The following is a 21,231-nucleotide window of genomic DNA, read 5'->3' on the forward strand; positions in this document are numbered from 1 at the left end:
TCCTCAACAACTGGCTCCTCTAGCTGGTTGTTTAACCAACGGTTGTTTTCTCTTAATCAGCTGTTCACCACCTGCTCAATTCTCCCTACGGCAGATCCACCTCTCCTCTTCTCTTCACTCTTCCTGGAGCTATATTGTCTCCGTGAGAATCCAGACTCAGATTTCCTAGTCTACAAATCCATATCCTAAGCATGGGGTGAAACATTCAGTCATCTTTAACTAAGTACAACAGCTTTTTGCATTGTATTTCATGACACTAGTGATCTGAAGATTCTAATGAGTCACCATGGGGCACTTTCTGAAATCTGTATTAGTCGAAATGTCCTTGTCACTTTCTGGTATGCAAGGTACTATATGTAACCCACTAGTGTAACTTTTGATATCTATATTATTTCCGCTGGCCAGTCAAATGGTTGTTCTGTGAAATTTTCCCATGTGCTCATTCTTTCTGGCATTTCCTTGCCTTGTAGCACAAGACATTCCAAACTAGTCTAATATAAGACCTGAAATCATTGATAATTCTCATCATCTTATCTTGGCTCCTTTTTGTGGAATTGCTACTACAAACTAACACAATCTGGCTTCTAAGGTCTCATGGCATTTGTCGTTTTCAGTGAAAACTTAGCAAAGAGAATCTGTTATAATCTTTTACAAAAGATGGCTAATTCGGGCTACATGTCCTTCCCTACTAGGAGTTTTTGCTAACATTATTCTGGTTGTTTCTCCTGTATTTTCTTCCTCTATTCTGTCTTCTCCCTCCTGTTTCCAGCCCACCCCTCCCAGTCCACTCATGAAATCAATTTTCCATCTTCCCAGAGAGATCTTTGTATCTCACTTTAAGCCCCTCTTTTTATTTAGCCTCTCTGGCTCTGTGAATTGTAGCAGGACTGTATTTTACTTTACAGCTAATATCCACTTATAAATGAATACATACCATGTTTGTCTTTCTTAGTCTAGCAGAATCACCATCAAAGGGACAAGAGAGAGACGTCATCCAGCAACCATGGGAACAGATATAGAGAACTTCAGGCAAACATTAGGCAGAGCTGGGGAGTCCTATAGAGGAGGAAGAGAAAGGATTGGAGGAACCAGAGGGGTCAGGGACACCATAAGAACAAGGCCCACAGGATCAACTGACCAGAGCTCATGGGAACTTGCAGAGATCTGGGAGACTGTAGGGGTCTGACCTAGGTCCTCTGCATATGTGCTATGGCTGAGTAGCTAGATGTTCTTGCAGGAATTATAACAGTGGGAATGGGGGCTGTCCTTGACTCTTGCCTAATTATGAGACCCTTTTCCTCCTACTGGGTTGCCTTGACCAACCTTGGCATGATGTGAAGTTTGTTGTGCTGTGTTTGGCTGATGTCCCTGGAAGGCCTGATCTTTTCTAAGGAGAAGTGCAGTGGGAAATGAATATGAGAAAGAGGAAGGGAGGGAGGACTGTGGGGATGGGAGGAAGGGAAAGCTGTGGTTGGGATGTAATATAGGAAAAAAAGAAGTTTTTAAATCCTTACAATCATTCACTAAAACAGGTCATACACTTGAAATTTAACATGAGACATGACAATAGAGTCTCTATTCTGTGTTTTCTAAATTGCCACGAGCTTTTAATCCAACATCACTATTGAATTTGTAAAAGCTTTCAATTAATATTTCTGATCTATAAGGTCAGTGGCTCTCAGAAAACAGAGAGAGACAGAGACAGAGACAGAGACACAGAGACAGAGACAGACAGACACACAGACACACAGACAGAGAGACAGAAAGACAGACAACCAACAGCTGACACTGCTAAAGTGGCTAAGAACCTAAGGGGAGATAGGTCATGGTCTATGGGGAAATTTTTACTGTTATTACTCTAAAGAAATATTGCAATAAACTGACTTATAAAGACAGAGAATCCAGATATAGGTGAGGATGTACCATTTGACTCTTTCTGCTTCTGGGTTACTCACTCATTATGATCATTTCTAGTTCAATCCATTTGTCCACAAATATCAGGAATTCCTTGTTTTTAATAGCTGAGTAGTATTCCATAGTATAAATGTACCAGTTTCTTTATTCATTCTTCTACTGAGGGAGACTTAGACTGTTTCCACGTTCTGGCTATTATGAATAAGGCTGCTAACTCTGTTGCTCCATATTTGACCACGTCCCTTGGATAGGGAGGCCTTCTGGCATTCAGAGGAAGGATAGCAGGCTACCAAGAAGAGACTTGATACCCTATGAGCATATTCAGGGGGAGAAGGTCTCCCTCAGTCACAATCATATGGGAGGGGAGTAAGGGGAAAATGGGAGGGAGGGAGGAGTGGGAGGATACAAGGAATGGGATAACAATTGAGATGTAATATGAATAAATTAATAAAATATATTAAAAAAAATAAAGACAGACTGATACATCTATAGATCAATGCACCATCTAGCTCTCATCAGAGAAGCTGTTTCTTACAAGAGATGGTGATTACTACAGTGACCCACAACTGGACAGTGTGCAGAAAGTGAGAAACTTTGGAGCATTCAGCCCTACAAATTCGAGTATGTTATTTCTTCATTTTCATTGAATTTCAGGAAGTCCTTAATTTCTTTATTTCTTGCCTGACCCAGGTATCACTAAGTAGAGAGCTGTTTAATTTCCATGTGTGTGTAGGCTTTTTGTTATTTCTGTTGTTGTTGAAGCCCAGCATTAGACCATGGTGATCTGATAGGATACGAGGTATTATTTCAATCTTCTTATATCTGTTGAGGCTTACTTTGTGACCTACTATGACATCAGTTTTGGAGAAGGTTCTGTGGGGTGCTGAGAAGAAGGTATAAACCTTTGTGTTTGGGTGAAATGTTCTGTAGATATCTGTTAGATCTATTTGATTCATGATGTTGGTTAATGTTGCACTCAGCCCTAAACGGGATGCCTTTGTCATACCTCTCTCCTCAAGAGCTCAGGAAAGGATGCAGAAGAGGAGGATGAAAGAAATAAGACTCCAAGGAAATAGCATCCTCTTGACACTACAGAACTGATATACATATGAACTCACAAAGACTGTGACATCATGCAACATTGAAAGAAAATTCCAGAATAGAAAAGAAGTGGACACAAGGCCCCACACCTTACCAAGAAGCTATTACCAACTGATACCTGCTGGAGGAGGGAAATCCAAATTCCTCAATGAGTGACACTGGATATATTAACTACACTTCAGAGCAGGCCCCAGGCCCAAGAGAACACAGTCAACACAAAACAGACTCAATGGTTTTTTCTTCTGTTTGTCTTTGTTTTTGGCTTGGTACTTTTGGTCTTACCAGTGTTTTGTTTGTTTGCTTGATTGCTTGCTTGTTTTAATTTGTTTTTTGTTTTTTGGGTTTTTATTTTTTTTTTTGAGAGAGAGATGAAGTTTGATGGGTAGAAAGGTGAGGAGGGTCTGGGAGAAGTTGAAGACAGGAAAATAATATGACATAATAATAATATGACAATAATAAAAATATGTTGTATAAATTTTAATTTATATTTAATTTAAAACATAATTGGAAGCCAGGTGTGGTGGTGCACGCCTTTACTCCCAGCACTCGGAGGCAGAGGTAGGCGGATCTCTGTGAGTTTGAGGCCAGCCTGGTATACAAAAAGCAAGTCCAGGACATCCAACGCTACAGAAAGAAACCCTGTCTCAAAAAAAGAAAGAAAGAAAGAAAGAAAGAAAGAAAGAAAGAAAGAAAGAAAGAAACCATGTTGGATAAAGCTAATCTGTGCTTAAGCAAATCCTCTACCTGGGTTTGATATACAGTCAAATTTAAGGACCACTAACTGGGTTATTTTAACTCTCTCTGATCAGTGAATTCTAGTCCTTCAGGTGTATGTGTCATTATTTGGGGGCGGGAGGTATTGTTTATGGAAATAGTCATTTCCTAGACCAAAAATCAAGAAGTTTGTATTCTTGGTTGACCAGTAGTTTTTAAATATCTCAATAGTTTTATGCATTGTGTATCACACCCCCTAAAAGCAGATTTCTAAATACTATACATAGTTTTGGAGGCAAATGTAAGTGATCATAGTGTAGACTTGCAGATTCCAGGTTTCCCAAAATACCAATGAGGTAGAAACCTCATAAACTTTTAATAGAAATAGAATAAAGAAGGTCATAAAATAACACTTTTAAAATACTTTGGTGGGTATATGAAGTAAATGATTCATAGCAAAGTGGGGGAAAGCCTGCTGTAAGTCTTAGATACTATCTGACAGCATTCTTAGCTCTTCAGTTGCTAGAAACTAAGGGTCTCTTCAAACATTCCAAAGAGTTTGTGTAAATGTTAAGACATACATAGAGGGGGTGATAAAATATTAGTAAGGGGGCTAAAAAATGTCCCAAAACAACTTGGCTCTGGGATGACAATATCCCACCGTCTCCACATCACTCAGGTTCTAATTGGTCCATCAGCCCCTATAGGCAGAGCTTCTTTCTGGGAACTCCTTTTGGGACATTTAAGTGCCACAACGTAGTTAACCAGTCCTGACAAATGCACACATTGATTGTTTTGAACTAGCATAAGAGAACTGCCTCAGCCATGAGCAATCCACTCGTGGTGCAGACCCAGCTTAGCTCTTTCCCCCTATCCTCTCAGTCATCTCCATTACTCTGTGTCAACCACCAATCTGCAGAAGCACTTTTCTCCAGAGATCCATGGCGGCTACACAGGACTGGGACTCAGGTACATAGTTTTCACTGTCCTTCCTATCACTCATTGGAATTTATCTGGACTTCCTCTTAGTCCTCTAACAGCTTGCTTATATGAGTTCCCCCTCCCCCAAAAAGCCTCAATTTCCTCTGTAGAGACTTAATCCCTAGCTCTTTCCCAGAGCCCCTTTCAGCCTTCCCTCCTAGCCTATCTTCATTTCTTTCTCCATTTGTCTGCCCATAGAAGCACTCTCTACCACCCATTTTATGATAACTCTAACAAAGCAAGTGAAAAACTTATGTGACAAAAACTTTAAGATATTGAAGAAAGAAATTGAAGAAGACACCAGAGTTTTTTTTTTTTTAATTCTCATGCTAGAGGTATTTAGTGAGAAACTAGGTGGAGGAGAGGATCGCTTATGAATGAGGCAATAAGTTTTTACAGCTAGACAATGGAGAAATCAGAATAGAAATATTAAATAGGAAAGATGATAAAAGAGAAGAGAATAAAAGACAGAATAAGGATAACTAACAGTAAATGCCATTTGAAAAACCATGGGGAAACCTCCTAATGTATAAGCTTCCTCAAATATATAGATACATGAAAGGAATCTAAATGGACTCTCCAAATAAGAGGGAAGACAATGCTCCAACTGTTTTATGCCACCAAGTAAATCCTATAGCACAAGAAAATGGTAGCGTCTTCTTAATTGTTTGGTCAATGGGGCCTCATGAAAACCCCCAAAGCCCAGAAGCTATTGGTTACTCTCCATAACCTGCCAGTAAAGCTCTACTGCTAAAGACAACACTTACATGTGTCATCAAACACAGAGAAGTTGAGTTGGTCCTTAATTAGAAGCTTCATCCCTACTGACTAACATTCATGATATTGAAGACACTCTTCACACTATTAGAAATGAAAAGTAATCATCAGTGTCTTTCTGCTACAATTCCTGAAACCTGTAGCGATGACCTTCCTGAAAGATTTACTGGTGCAATAGTGACACAAATGTTTGAAGAGAAACCAACCACTTTCTAATTGGATTTAAGTCCCACTCCATGAGAGGAACCCATGCCTGACACTACTGAAGCTGCCAAGAACCTGAGACCAGATAAAAGACAGTCTCAAGGGGAAAATTTGCTATTTTTATCATATTAAAGCAGCAGTTTTCAACTTGTGGGTCATGAACCCTTTGGAGGTTGAATGACACTTTCACAGTGGTCACATATCAAATATTCTGCATATCAGATGTTTACATTACATTTCATAACAGTAACAGAATTACAGCTATGAAGTAGCAACAAAAACAGTTTTATGGCTGGGGGGTGGGAAGAGTTTCACCATAACATGAGTTAAAGGGCCACAGAATTAGGAAGATTGAGAACCACTGTAAGAAAGAAACATACAATGATTCCTAAAGACAGATTACTATGCCCATAAACCAGTGCATCATCCAGCCTTCATCAGAGAAGCTTCTTTCTGTAGATGGTAATTACACAGAGACCCACGACTAGACAACGTGTAGAGAGTGAGACACTTTGGAATACTCAGGCCTAATTGGAATTTTTTCCATCAACATTCTCCCCTCAAGGCTCAGGGACCTAAGCAGAAGAGAAGGAAAAAAGACTGTAAAATCCAGAGGTGATGGATTACTCCAAGGAAATAGCATCTTACAAACAGAGCAAGACTAATGCACATATAAACTCACAGAGACACCATGCACCAGACCTGCACAGGCTTAACCCAGATGGGTCCCAGCAACAAGAGAGGAAATTGGACACGGGTTTCCATCCCTAACCGAGAAGCTATCTGCAACTGATACCCACTGGCAAAGAAATCAATGTTCTCCAATGGTGTCTACTGGGTGTATCAACCACACTTCGGTGCAGGCATCATGCCAAGGAATAGTTGGCCAACACAAAGCAAACTCAATAGTATTTTTGTAGACTTTTTCCCTCATTTTCCTTGGGGATAGGCATTTTCCTTGTTTGTTTAAATTTCCATTTTTGTGTTTTGTGGGATATCTTTGTGGGGGTGGGGTTGTTGTTTGTTTCCTTTTGTTTGTTTGCCTTTGTTTATTTAAAGAGAAAGACAAAAGAACACAAAATTGGGCATGCTGAAAAGTATCTGACTCAAACTATGGCACCAGCCAAGGACAATACGTGCAGTAAACTTCGAACCCCTACCCAGATCTAGCCAATGGACAGGACATTCTCCACAGTTGAGTGGAGAGTGGGGTCTGACTTTCACATGTACTCTGGTGTCCCATATTTGACCATGTCCCCTGGACAAGGAGGCCTGGTGGCACTCAGAGGAAGGATAGCAGGCTACCAAGAAGAGACTTGATACCCTGTGAACATATACAGGGGGAGGAAGTCCCCCTCAGTCACAGTCATAGGGGAGGGGAGTAAGGGGGAAATGGGAGGGAGGGAGAAATGGGAGGGTACAAGGGATAACAATTGAGATGTAATATGAATAAATTAATAAAATATATTTTAAAAAAGAAAAGTATCTGAGAAGAATTGGAGCGGAAGAAAAATATGTTCAAAATATATTAGATGAAACTTTTTTAGAAAAGTATAAAAATATATAAAACATGCTTCAATAAACAGCCTTATGAATGTTATTGCTCCTGTATTTCTAATACAGAAATTTTTGGAAGTGGACTTCACCAAAGTTAATAAATTTTTATTTTTGACTTTGACTGGGCTTCTGCAGCCTTAGTGATGCCATGTCTTATCTACCTCTGTTGTTTCTAGTTCTCCTTCTTTCTCCTTCTCCACTGGATACTATAAGGCTTATCTTAATTTTTTAAACTTGTCTTCTGTGTATTTTGTTCTCTTAGCGCTTTGAAAAGCTATTTTATTATCTACTATTTCCTTATAATTGAATTCAAATATTTTATTTGAATTTTAAAACATTTTTAGCCAAACTATTTTGATTTTTACTGTTATTTAAAATGAATAGATTTTTATATGTGTTATTAATGTAAATTTCTGATACATTCATCCAGCACTTCTACAGCTATTTCTTTTTATTTGCTAAAATCAAATAAATATAGCTGGCTTTTTCTTTTAATGTATTTAATATTTTAAAAACTCACCTGGAAATTATTTTTGTGGGATATAAAGCATGAATTGAAGTTATTTTAAATCAATAGCTAATGTTCCCAACAGAGTTTAATAGTCTATATTTTTCCCAAACTTGAAATTCTTTGTGTACCCATTTATATGTACTCCTCTTCAAATGGATAGGTAAATTCATTATACATACATACATACATACATACATACATACATACATACATACATATCCAGTCTATTCTTTTAGGCCATTTGCCTTTTTCTAACTGAATGGCATGTTGTTTTGACTATTGTCACGTTATATTTTTATATCTTGTGAGTAAATATTTTAAAGACGTATAATCTTTTTTCTAAAGGTGCTTGCTTTCAAAATTCTTTTGGTTTCTGTTATACATGTCTGGACAAACTTTAGAACTGCTATTTTGTCAAAATTATTCCCAAGTATTTTATTTTCTAATCAGGCACATATTTTCCTTAAATGGATGCTTAACAGACTCTTTATGATTAAATTAGAAGCACTAAAATTTGAGTTCTAGAGAAGAAATAAAAAGCAGTAACAACAAAACTGCCCACACGATCAGGGTCCTTTAGATCCTTAAATAAACCTCTTCTCTCTTCCTAATCTTACGGAGCTGTGAGGGATGCTTGCTAGACTGTCCTAACAGTGCAGATCTAAAGTTAAGAGCGCTTTAGCACATGAGAGGCCACAGTTGCAAAGGTAAGAAGGCAGGGATTATGACTGACTCAATGAAAATCAGTTTTCTCTAATAGAGGGACACTGGGTTTATCAGTCAGGCTTCACATTCAAGAGTTGACCAATACAGAATGGATTCCACCGTGTGTGTGTGTGTGTGTGTGTGTGTGTGTGTGTGTGCGTGTGTGCGCACGTGCTTTTATTTGGTTACAATTTGGTGTTTTGTTTTGTTTTCCTCTTTCTTTTTGGGTTGTTTTATTTTATTTTATTGGTTTTGTAGTTGGAGTGGTTTCTGTTTGGTTTTTTGAAAGAACTTAAAGTTGGGTGAGTAGGAAGTTAGAGAGGATCTGGAAAGACTTAGGGGAGGGAAAGAATATGATAAGAGAATAAAGTTATAACTGTTTTAAATAATAAAATATAGTAGTAGTAGTAGTAGTAACAGACTCTCGATCCAATGCACTAATAGCTCTCCTGTCTTATCTCTGGGTCAACAGATCCCAAGCTGTGTCCTTGGTCTAAGAACTTAGAACTAAGAACTCCATGGTCCTCCCACACCTCCCAGTGCATAAAATGAAGATAGGTCCAACAGTCCTCTGGAAAAATTATATTGATTTTTTTTCTAGTGAAATTTGAGTACTACTGATTTATAGTCAGGATGACTGGGGGAGTGCATACTTGTGCACACACGCTCAGCACCCCTGGAGGAAATGTTCTAGAAATGCAGGTTCTTTATTAGATGATGAGTATACACATAGGAATATTTACCACCTGACACAAGAGTATAAAAAAAAAGATAAATACACTTAGCTAAAACAGGCCTCCTTGCATTTTTCAGGTGGGAAAAGTTGAGAAACTACCAAGCCAGAGCCCATAAAACCTAAGTCAGCTCAATGGGTCACCCACAGAAAAGATGAAACTCTGCCCGTCTAAGTGGCCAGACCATAAACAGATCTCAGTGTTTGGAGGAAGAAGAAATGCAGCAAGGTAAAATCAGATGAAAAATCATTCAGCAACTAAGAGCAAAAAGAGGACTTTGTCAACAAAGACCAGAACAAAATAGCAGAATGTCTGGGGAGGGAGGGAGGCAAGGAGGCTGAGCCAAAACCTCAGACTTCCAGTCTAAAGGGAGCCCTAACCCTTTGGCCTGAGAGCCTCCTAAAACTGCCTTTGTGATTAAAGACAAAACAAAAGGTGTCTTTTTCATTGAATTAGATTTCACTTAATTAGAATTATTTGTAGCAACAGTTTGATCAAATTCTCATTTGGTGAAATGAGTATATGAATTGGGCTGGATCTGCCTAGGAAGAGAAGACTTGGTGGGTTTGAGTATTTAGCCTCTTTGTAAGAATTACCTATTAATTAAGTGATCCAAGATAATTAGCTTGTCTGTTGGATATTCTCTCAGGATTAGGGGTAAGTGCCTAGAGGTGACAGACTTGAGTAGTAAGCTGCCTGCTTGCCTTCCAGTGGTCCTCAGCCTTCCTAATGCCATGACCATTTAATACAGATCTCACGTTGTGGTGGCCCCAACCATAACAGTATTGTTGTTGCTACTTCATAACTGTAACTTTGCTACCATTATTAACTGTAATGCAACTATCAGTGTTTTATGATGGTCTTAGGCAAGCCTGTAAAAGGGTCATTCAACTCCCAAAAGGGGTCCCTACCTGCAAGTTGAGAACACAGCTGGCTTAGGTAAATTAAGCCCACAGGATTTTGAAAATCATCCTATGAGCAGGAAGAGCATTATGGAAGCAAATCGTCACCACCCTTTTAAGCTAAAAGTAGCTTTTGCAAGGTTTATTGTTTGTATTGGCTTTAATATGATTCTTTTATGGACCATTTTAATGAGGAATATTCAATTATTGCTTCCTGAAAACACTGCTGTGATATCAGACTCCGTGCTGTGCGGCCTCATTCAGTGGAAGTGTGTGTGATCAGAATGGAGAATGGAAAAATATTAAATAGCTCTTCCTTTCCTTTCCTGTGTTGCCTTCTCCACCTGCCAGTGTTGATGGATGGCAGATATATGCAGGCTTTTCATCTTTCTAGTTTGAGACACTCACTGGATTTTAAAAGAAAGTGGATTTAAAGGGTAAAATCTATATGAAGTGACACTAGATAAGGACTTTTTCATACGGAAACTTTCTTTTCTTTAACAAACCCAAGAGGATTGGGCAGAAGTCTTTTAAACCTGTGGGATGATTAATTATAGAGGTTGCCCCAGGCAAAGCTCAAGAATCAAAAAACAAATACACTGTTTAACATGTAAAGTTCAATTTGGCCTCTAAAGGGTAGATTCTGCCACTTGGAGCATGTGCCGTAAGGCGTGGCTGAAATACTGTCAAAGGATCTTACTGGTAGCGCTGAAGGAAGAAATTTAAATCCTTAATTCACTTCTCATCAGCAATCAGGAGACCCTCTGCTGTAACTTGATAAAAAGAGGCCAGTGTGTGAATCGAGATAAAAGTGTTTCTTTCCTTTCGTGCATATTTGATTAGACCCATGGAAGCTTCCTTGAGTAAGTAACTGACAGCGTTTCATCTTCAGGAATGTAATTAGCCATATTCCAAAACATTCAGGAGGTTCTAGGACAAGGCTGGGCTTGATGTAATGGTTGGGACAAAGGAAATACATTATCCTGATCAAGGCTGTTGTCCTTTGTCCATCCTGATTACTAACATATAATCAAACTGGGAGTTTTTATATAGATGGGAGCATCGTCACCCTTTGTCACTGTGTTACTTGATACAGGATATCAAATGAGATGTGACACACATTCACAACTTTCAAGAAGGCCTTCCTTTGTGATTTCCTTTTCACCTAGTTGATTCCATCTAAAAAAAAGAATGGCATAAAGCAGAAGTTTAAGCGCAGTTTATAGACTCTTTCAACATAGAGTACAGTGTTGGTATACCGAAAGACACTTCCTTCAGCAGACACTGTACAGGGTCAGCCAACTCAAAGACAAGACGCTGTGCATCACCCTCAAGAAGTATGGAGAGGCAGAGAGAGAAGCATCATGACACAGCATTCCTCACCATCATCCTCGCCTCTTCTCACTTGCCCACCCTACACTGTTATCCTTGTAGCTGTCTGTCATCTGTCCAACTAGAAGTAAGCTGGCACTTGGTGCAATGCCCAAGACAAACCATTGAGCCTCGGCTTCTTCTAGTGTGCATGTAGAAGTGCTACCATAGGCATGGTGTGACAGAAATGTGCTGTTGGGTTTTTACTCTTTTGTGGTTATTATCATTGTTGTTCCGAGAAGGTTGCAGGTCTCTCTTCTTCCTGATGTTGTTCTCAGTTCTCTCCCTCCTCCTGAGATGGAGACTGCCTCCTCATTACTGCAACGCTCACTTGTCACAAAACAGGTGCTTTGGGGGTGGGAATACTTATATTAAAATATTTTTCATAATATCTAGATGATTTGGTCAATATTATCTCACTTAACTGAAGGGAAGAAAAAAAAAACTCAGAAGTGATACCAGATAGATCCCAAAAGTTAACAGCAAAGTAGAGTATCTGTGTCCTCAGTCCTAAGCCGGCTATAAAATTAAATAAATAAATAAATAAATAAATAAATAAATAAATAAATAAATAAATAAGCCTTCCACCTAAGAAGTGTTTATTCTGGAGTAAGCAAAAGGATATAAATAAACTTACCTTATTAGTTCACCAGTATGCTGTACCAAACCAATCGCTCATCAGCTATTAGACAGTTCTATTGGTGTTATAGCCTTAGCAGGGAAAGAAATGCCCTGTCATCAAGAATGTGGCCCAATTTGACCAACTTTTATTAAGCATATACCAGCAAAAAGGTAGCCAGGTGTGCAGTAGTGAGATTTTCAAAGGAGAACAAAGCTTGCTCCTGCCCTCAAACTTTCCAATATGGTCCTATGCCTTTATTATTCTAATCCTTGGAGCAATTCCCTCAAATTCTCCACCACTCTGTCCACACCTGATACAAGTACATCTTAGGCTGTGGGGCTATTGGGTTGTGACAATCCATCAGCCACTGCTCATGCTCTGCAACCCTAATCTTTGTTGAATTTGGATCCCTAAACGTATCTTTCCTGTTTCCTGCTTTGCCCAGGGACCACCGAAGCAAACCAGCTGCCTCAGTTTTCTCTCCTGTTACCTCAATGGAATACTCTGACAGAAGCATCAAGAAAAAAAGGGTTCACTTATGCCCACAGTCCAAGGCAGAAGCCACAATGTGATGAAGTCAAGACAGCAGGAGCCTGGAGCTTCTCATCGACAACCAGGAACAGAGGGGTATAAATATCTCCTAGCTCACTTTCTCTTTTATGTAGCTCATAATCCCTTGCCCAAAGAATGGTCCCACTCACAATTAAGATGGATCTTTTCATATAATTTAACATAATCAACATGATCTCTGCAGGCATCTTCAGAGACTGTCTCCCTGTTTATTCTAGATTCTGCAAACTGTCAATATTCACCATCACACCAGCCAATCCATGTAAAATGTGATATGATGCCCTTTTCTGGCCTGCAGGTGTACATGCAGGCAAAACATTGTATACATAGTAATAAACAAATATATCTTTAAAAAAAAAAAAAGAAAGAAAGAAAGCAACTAACTGTTAGCACGGCTAAATGTAATGAGATTATAGAGTCAGCTCTAAAAGCCACAGAGCCAGTTCAGAAAACTTGTGCTTATGCATCTGTCCCTTCAGAAACACCCAGTAACAAACCATGGTTTTTCATTTACATATTGAACTTAAGCCAACCAATAATTTTGAGTAGCTGATAGGCAAACCCAAGTGCAAGACTCCAACAATTGTCCTGTATTGACAAGCTATATAACAATAGAGAATTTTACTTCTAGCCTAATGTTTTATATCATCTCTGTTCAGTTGTTCAGAATTTAACTATTCAACTTTCTGAATGGCATCAAGACATGCCTTTTCCAAGGAATTTGTGTCGACCAGTTTAATCCAGCCAAAATGTCCTGTTATTTGGCATTTTCCTATGATTAATTTTCCTCCTCGTCTTTCCATGAAGTCCTTAAGCTCTTGCTGAACTTTAATAACCTTCACATTTTCAATACCCTAAACTAAAGCAAGCAAATGCAATAGTGTTTTTTACAATTTCAAGACCCATATGGTCCTAGAGACTGTTTAGAAAAATAAGTCTGTTTCTATTAGCCATATAAACAAAGCCAAGAAGTTATAAAGATTAAAGAGATCTTGGGGGAAAGAACCTATGGTTCTTTGAATATCCCTGGGCTACAGCATCCCAGGATGGCCTTGCTCATTCCTCAGTCTTCTCCTTCAACACCTCTTCCAGTTTGTTACTGTGTTCAACTCCAGCTGTTTTCAGGTATGGAGGACATTCCTTAGGAAATAAATTTTTCGTCACAGTTGTTAAAAGCTACTGCTGGCATTTAATATGGAGCCAGCACAGTAAAGAACACTTCTACTACCTGATTTTAGAATACCACACCAGAGATTCCATTGAGGTTCACTAGTACTTATGACTAATTCTATTCTATATACAAAGCCAAATTAGTTTGTATGATTTTTTTTTTTTTTTGCCATTTGGTGTTTGGGGGATTTTTTTTTTTTTTAATTTTGCTCCAGTAGCAGAGATTCATGATTCTCCTGCCTCCGCTTTTTGGAAGTCTGAGGTTGCAGGTGTGTGCCACCATATCCAGTATGTACAGCTTCTGGGTCAATCTATAAAGTGGCATTTTATTTTGCTCAGAAGTCTTTAAAAGTCATTCACCATGTGAGAACAGCCTCTGCACCATTCATTATGGTCTGATGTTGAGCTGTATGAACGTGGTTCTCAACCTTCCCAAAGTGGTGACTCTTTCATTCTGTTTCTCATGTTGTGGTGACCCCAACAATAAAATTATTTTCATTTCTACTCATAACTATAATTTTTCCTACTGTGATTATTGTAATGTAAATATCTGTGTTTTCCTATGTTGTTAGGTGATCCCCGTGAAAGTTATGACCCACAGGTTGTGAACCATTGATGTACAGTCAGGTAAAACCTTCATTATATCTCCCAGAATACATTTGACCAAGAGTTTGCATATTGAAATTCTTACTAATTGACAATATATTTCTGTCCTCTTGTTTCCCCCTTTGTATTCTAGTTATGACAGCCATCACACACATTTAAATGGTATATTAGTTTGCTTCTCTGTTGCTGTGGTGAAACACTTTTACCAAGAGCAGTTTGTGGAGAAAGTAGTTTATCTGGCCTACAGGTTACAGTCCATCATCAAAGGAGTTAAATCAGGAGGTCAAGGCTGAAACCTGGGATTAAGAATTGAAGCCGAGACCATGGAGGGATGCTTGCTTGCTTGCTTGCTCTGCTTGCTTTCTTATACAATCCAGGACCACCCACCTATGAGTGGCACTGCCCGAAGTGCCCTGCATTCTCCTACATCAATTATCTATCAATGATATGACTCGCAGGAATGCCCAAAGGTTTTAAACTGATAGAGTTCAAAATCTTACTAACCAAATGGCATATGTAAGTGAATGTCAATTTCAGTTCAAGACAGATTTTGTTAGAAAAGTGATGCACCTTAGCCTCACTTGAGGTGTTCTTAAACACCAAGCTCTTGCTCAACTGTGTGTTCCCAATCAGGTGAACATAAATTCCCCGCACTACTAACTCAAATCCTAAAACTCCTACTTCCTTGTCTGAAGTGACCCCTTGTGTCTCTTTTCTCAGCCTTCCACACATGGCTGAAGTATCACCTCTGCTGGGGACCCTTCCATGACCACTTTAGTAGCTTAATTTCCTGTTACCTTTCTTATTCTCATTTATTTGTTTCTTATCTCTTACTCCCATTGGTGATGAGTATTCCACTGATTATAATAATGTAATAGGTAACTAGAAAAATAAAATAATTCAATATTTTAAATGAGAAAAACTATAGTTCATATGTCACAATTTTTTGTGAAGAATTAATCTTGTATTGACTTTGCACATAGAGATCACAGATATGAACTTCTTAAAACTGTGTCTAGTTCATCATGGGACTGTGAACTGTAGTTCTCAGTTATATCACCATGGGCCAACTAATAAAACAAGATTCGTATTTAAAAAGGAGCAGAGGTATTTTTAGCTAGATAATCCAGAGTTGTTTGTTCTATGGCTAGAAATTTTCCTCCCAAGTTTGATTATTCTAGACTTAGTGTTAATCTGTCAATCTCACATGATTTCCAGGGGCTAGAGAGATGGCTCAGCCATTAAGAGCACTCACTGTCCTTGTGGAGGATCTGAGTTTGGCTGCCAGTACCCTCATGGTGGTTCACAACTATTTCTAACTTGAGTTCCAGGAAATTTGATTCCCTTTTCTGACCTCTTTAGGCACCACACACACACTTGGTGTATAGATATACATCCAGACAAAATGCTAATAATATACATAAAATAAAATAAATATACAAAAAGGAACTGCATATGGTTTACACAGGAACTGAGTCTTTGGAGGTATTAAGTAATAGAGTGCTGAGGTGACAACAGAACACACGAACTGAGAGAGCTTGGGCTGCAGTGCTGAATGTTAATATGACTAATGACAGATTCTGTAGAAATTCTTTTTTCTTGTAATTATATACTTTAGGTGAGTGCGCTTTACAGAGGAGCCAAGTCACAGATACAAACAGCAGTGGGAAGTCTGAGTATATGATCAGAATGTTCTTGAAGGTTACTGAGTGGGTGGCCATAGTACACATTTTAGGGAATCAGCTGCTGGCCATGCAAGCCAAAGAATTTATTGAGCTGTCAACATTTGCTTTCTGACTAGATAAATAGCTCAGAAAATCTTGCTTCAAGTTTCAAATAAAAGAAACCCTTTAGTCTAAAGGGAAGACAAAATAAGCAAACAAAATATGATGATTATATGGGGTACATTGTAAGACCTAAGACCTGCCATTGGTGTCACTGATGTCACCAAAGACTGGGACCCTTTGAGAAAGCCAACCTACAGGTAACCAAATCAACTCTGTTGGCCTCTGATACACTTCCTTGCTCCCTGTATACCTACACAGTCTTATTATTTTTCTCTTTCTCTAAAAACTGTCACTTAAAATGACCAGCCTACTGCAGCCACCTCTGTTCCAGAACTTGTGTGAGCTCACTTAAAGCAACTGGAGAAACTCAAATTTCTGAATCCTGCCTCCAACCTGATGATAAAAAGATGAGATTGACCTGGTTTAGTTTGAAGTTTGGCCCTACTCCAATCTGCTATGGCCTAAGAGAGAGTCATGTCCAAACATCATGGTCCTGGGAGTGGGCTGTGGTACTCAAACACTGGTCACAGAAACAGACTGTGATGGCACATCTCTCAGAGGAGGAAGGTACTGAAACAGGCCCTTTAAAACCACATCTGTGAATGTAGAATTTACAGTAAATGACTGTGATGTTGGATGTCAAATAAAATCAATAAGACAGTTATATTAAAACTAAGGAATAATAATATTCTTGCAGCTTCCTTTAAGAAGAGGCCACATTATAAACTGCAATACCAGGGGCTAAAAAGACAGCAGAGCAAAGTGTGTGTACATATTGATTTGTTTTATATCTACACAACTTCTCCTTCATGTGAGGAAAGCTGTCTGGGATTAAAGGAAACGCCCCAAGACCATTCTAGCAAGTTCAGGAACATTCTTAAAGGAATAAAAATAACTCTGCACCTATTTTTCTACTTCTCAACTGTTTGGTAATTAGTTGAGCTCAGTCAGAAAAAAAAATCTTCTGCAGTAGTCAGTGAATGGAAACAGCACCAGTGAAGAGCTTTACAAAGCACAAGACTTACCAGTTTCTGAAGGGCTTCAGGGTGCACCAGCTACCGGTTTCCATTATTTGTGTATGGTTTCTGCTCTGATATAGACGCTGGGCAACTGGGGCGAGGTACACACAGAAGCCAAAAGAGGGTGTCACATGTCCTGAGACTGGGAACTGAACCCAGATCCTCTGCAGAGTAACAAGCCCTCTTAACCTTTGAGCCATCTCCCCAGCCATTGCTCCAATACTTTAGTTGAAATTTAATTAGACACAGTCTCTAGAAGTTAGTGTGAGGTCCACAGAAGAAAACTTCTGCTCTTATTATCTGCAGATCCTCCATCCTTTCCGATGTGACATTTTTAAATACACAGAAGCATTGTAATCCCTAAACTCTTATGTTACATTCTGAAGGAAGGACCAGAACAAATCAGGTATACACAAAATATCTTGAAAAATAAGATGGAAAAAAATCTAGTAAGCACTGACAGCGAAGTATCTTACACAGGGCATTTATTTAGCATCAATTTTACAGCTATGGTTGCTTTTGTAATTAAGTCAAGAAATGATCTTCTACTCCAAAAGCATTTCTCATTGGGGTTACAAATATTTCCTTTATAATAATAAGTATTTCCCTGCACCTCCCACCCTTAGGTCCCAAATCTACAGCCATTACATTAAACAAGAAAGACTACAAGTAGAACATTATGATAGGCAGATTTGGGCCCAGGGGTCCCGCTCAAACTAAGGCACCAGGCAAGGACAATACAGGAGGTAAACTTTAAACCCCTTCCCAGATCTAGCCAATGGTCAGAATATTCTCCACAGTTGAGTGGAGAGTGTGATATGACTTTCTCACGTACTATGGTGCCTCACATTTGACCATGTCCCCTGGAGGGGGTGACCTGGTGGCACTCAGAGGAAGGACAGCAGGTAGCCAAGAAGAGACTTGATACCCTATGAGAATATATAGGGGGAGGTGATCCCCCTCAGGAACAGTCATAGGGAAAATGGGGGGGGGGAGGAATGGGAGGATACAAGGGATAGGATAAACATTGAGATGTAACAAGAATAAATTAATAAAAAAAAAAAAAAGAAAAAAAACTATAAAAAAAAAAAAAAAAAGAAAGACGTTATTTTTTTCCCCACTACTGTTCTTTCATTTTATTTCCCCTGGAAAACATTGGAAAGTCCTTGTGATCTTTCTCTTTATTTTCATAAACATAGACAAATTTTCCCAAATAATATTAGCTTTTGAAAACACATCTTAATTAAAAGTGTAAAAATGTTAGGGGCTGGAGCATGGCTTGGTGGTTAAGAGCATGTGCTGCTCTGGCAAAGGACCTGAATTCAGTTCCCAGAGTCCATGGCAGGCACCTCACAACTACCTGTAACTCCAGTTCCAGAGGATCTGATGCCCGTTCTGTTATATGAGTGCAGCAGTGGAGCACATGTTCTTGCACACATCTGCACACATTCCCACACACATACATATATACATACACACACACAAACACAGAGGGGGGGGAGAGTGCTACCCACACAAAGATATAGCATACATATAGTACATATAGTTTAAAATTTAAATTTTTCTTCTCTGCACATTTCTCTTCACCCACATTTGCTCTGCTTTGAGTGAACAGATGTGGGGAAGGGGAATGTATGGCCATTGTCTTTTCCCATCTGGCCACTCTCCAGGTTCCTTCCACCCCTTTCTGATGATGGGGAGATGCAGAAGGCAAGGAGGAGGAACCTCAGTTCTATAAACACTACCATGCTAATATACTTTCTGTGCTGCCTGAATTTGACACATGTTCAAAGCTGGGCTTTCCTCTCTTAACACACTTGTAGGCTCTTGGAAACTCATTATTAAATCCCATGCTTGAGTTTATTATGAAGAGTTCCTGTGATAGCACATCTGCTTCTATTGTGAAACTTTTTGTTTTGGTTGGGTTTGGTTTGATTTGGTTTTTCGAGACAGGGTTTTCTCTATGTAGCCTTTGCTGTCCTGGAGCCTTTGTAAAGCAGGCTGGCCTAGAACTCAGAGCGATCCACCTACCTCTGCCTCCCCAGTGCTGTGATTAACTAAGTGAGAGAAGCAAGGGAGAAAGGGGGAAATAGAAGGATTGAGAGGATCCTAGAAACCTGCAAGAAGAACATTATGACAGGCAGATCTAGGCCCAGGGGTCCTGCTCAATCTATGGCACCAGCCAAGGACAATACATGCATTAAACTTTGAACCCCTACCCAGATCTGGCAAATGGACAGGACATTCTCCAGAGTTGAGTGGAGAGTGGGGTCTGACTTTCACATGAACTCTGGTGCCCCATATTTGACCACGTCCCCTGGATGGGGAGGCCTGGTGGCACTCAGAGGAAGGATAGCAGGCTACCAAGAAGAGACTTGATACCCTATGAACATATACAGTGGGAGGAGGTCCCCCTCAGGAACAGTCATAGGGGAGGGGAGTAAGGGGAAAATGGGAGGGAGGGAGGAATAGGAGGATACAAGGGATGGGATAATCATTGAGATGTAATACGAATAAATTAATAAAATATATTTTTTTTAAAAAGAAACAAAAAGAAAGAAAGGTGTGTGCCCCCACACCCGGCTGTATTGTGAAACTTTTAAACTGGACATAAGATAGCCTTCTTGTGAGTCTTGTGGACCTGATATGCTACCCCCACCAGCCCAGAGGAAGTGCCCATGCATTCTTAGCTGGAAACTGGATAAGCAAGTTGCAATACCTCAATCAAAGAGCATCAAAAAAATCTCAACTTCAAACAGAGCAGTTTCTGCTGCTGTCTTCTATCCACAGTTGCAGCCAGATGGCCACTGTCTTCAGCTATGTAGATATTTTTGAGGAATAAGGCACACAAAAGCCTTAGAAGAAGTGTGGCTCCCTGTAGGGGCAATTTTCCTAATTCAAAAAAACAATCACCTTCATTACACATGCTCCTCAAGATAAGGACACTCAACGCTCACAGACAGGTCTTTGGAAACAGTGATATTCAAAACTCCAACTCATCTTCTCCATATCTTTGATTCAGAAAAGGAGAGAACAGTTTCCATCTGAATTTTGAATGTCTCTTTTTCAACCTTTCACAATGGCATAGCCCTCACTAAATACAAAATATCCAGCAGGCCATTCACACTTGAGGTATAGCACACAGGTTCAAGCATACAGGCAATGCATAATGTTTCTTCCATAGGAAAGCCTTTTAAGGGCTCAGAAATTACTCTCGGGGATCTGAAGAGATTCTTTAAAATAGTGCCAAGGAGGCAGAAGCAACTTGCACAAAGCTCTTTAATAGAAAGTTCTTGTGGTTACAAATCCATAGGGTAGCCATAAACTGTAATATATACATGAGAGAATGTGTCAGGGTATGGGAAAAGACAGGGGCAATGTTGGTAATTATGCATTAAATATGTGACATATGTAAGAATTCAGCATCTGAAAATAGGATCCTATCCTAGGATAAAAAAATAAAAAACAGGATCCATTGGCTCTGGGTTTGGACAGTGAATAAAAGTTCAGTAGCCTTTGGAGAGTGTTGGCAAGGGTTTGAAAAAGACAGGGGTGTTATTAGTATGCATGGCAGAGCATCTAGCCACACTGATTGGCTGTCATGTGGAAAGCACAAGTAATGAACTCATGGATCCAGCTGTGAAATTTACCAGGCAGAGTGTAGAAGGTGCCAGCTTGCTTCTGGAAGCCTGTGGCAACACATTCGAAAAGACTGATCAACCTAAAATATTGTTCAATTTTCCAGTAGAATTTAGAAAAAAATATCAAGTCAGGACTCAGCTTGGTTTCAAAATAAAAGCTGTAGATTAGTTAGTTTTCCATTCCTGTGATAAAATACCATGATTAAAAGCAACTTGAAGGGGAAAAAGGGTTATTTTGGCTGTAGTTCCAGACAGACAGAGTCCAGCACAGTGAGGAGATTTGGCAGGGCAGCAGGAACCAGAAGCAAAGCCATTCCATTCCATTCGCATACAGGAGGTGAGAGA

This window comes from Acomys russatus, chromosome 11, assembly GCF_903995435.1.
Source record: "Acomys russatus chromosome 11, mAcoRus1.1, whole genome shotgun sequence".
In the NCBI taxonomy this organism is placed as follows: domain Eukaryota; kingdom Metazoa; phylum Chordata; class Mammalia; order Rodentia; family Muridae; genus Acomys; species Acomys russatus.